The sequence below is a fragment of the Frankliniella occidentalis genome, unplaced genomic scaffold (assembly GCF_000697945.3).
Source record: "Frankliniella occidentalis isolate FOCC.00 unplaced genomic scaffold, Focc_3.1 Scaffold13, whole genome shotgun sequence".
Classification (NCBI taxonomy): Eukaryota; Metazoa; Arthropoda; class Insecta; order Thysanoptera; family Thripidae; genus Frankliniella; species Frankliniella occidentalis.
This window is the reverse complement of record NW_026267143.1, coordinates 290,065-291,153: the sequence shown is the minus strand read 5'-3', so window position 1 is coordinate 291,153 and position 1,089 is coordinate 290,065.

The window sequence follows — 1,089 nt, the reverse complement described above, 5'->3', positions numbered from 1 at the left end:
TCACCGTGTCCCGGTAGTAGCGGCGGAAAATAATAAAGGGAAACGAGTCGTATGCTTTCCCAGCCGGAAACAAACATTCGCTGTAAAGCGAGAAAAATAAAGGAAACAGGGATTTGTTTTCCCTGCGAGCTGCTTTGTGTGTTTCCCTACAAAATCTCGCTCCCTTCCCCCCATACGTCCACACAATCCCTTCCAGGAAGGACCCCTGTTTTCACACGCGTGAAGCGACATCAAAAAACACGCATATTTAACGATCTGAATCTCCAGTGAAAAATAACAAACAACACAACATTCTGTAACGCGCTACCAAAAAGATGCAACTTTACCTGACATACCCTGACAGATTTGGGATAGGACATATAATGGAAATCGTCCCGAAAGTACCCCTGATTTCGTCAGATTTATTTGTGGGGAAAATCAGTCCAGAAAAAATGGGTACGAGTTAGTAAGTTAGCACACGTTAGTAGATCCTATTTTGGCGTCATTTTTCTTCAATGAGGCAAAATTATGGTATGACAGCACTATAACGCTTGATTTTCTCCATTTAGTTCTCGCGTTATTACGCGGTACAGGAGGACTAAGTGCACCAGTTAGTACGCAATTGATTACCCCCTCGGATTAATTTCTCTAGGCACGGGAGCTCAGCGCCTGTGAGACCCCGGGTAGGCCATCCTGCAGCACACGCGTGCGTTGCAGACCAGATGTTGCCTACCCACCAGGCGCTATGAGAGCTTACTCCGACGAACTTTGCTTGGCAGGTTTGTACTTAGAGACTGGGCCCGGAGGCAGCCGCTGGCACTGCAGGGCTATCCACTACCACCTTGTAAAACGAAAATAGGAGAGTGACATCTACAAATGTTGATTGCTCAAGAAGAAACGCGCTGTGCCATTTGTTTTCATCAAGACGTTAAAAGGATATGCTTCACTCTAAATCCCAAACGAATCTAAACATAAAGTTGTACAATCCTACCCTCTCTCTCTCTCTCTTCGTATCAAGTGAGGCTCTCAGTTCGTGTCAGGGTAAACACCCACACCTTCCTAGCTCCCAGTTCCCCGCTTCATCCCTATGACCCCCTCCCTCACCCCTTC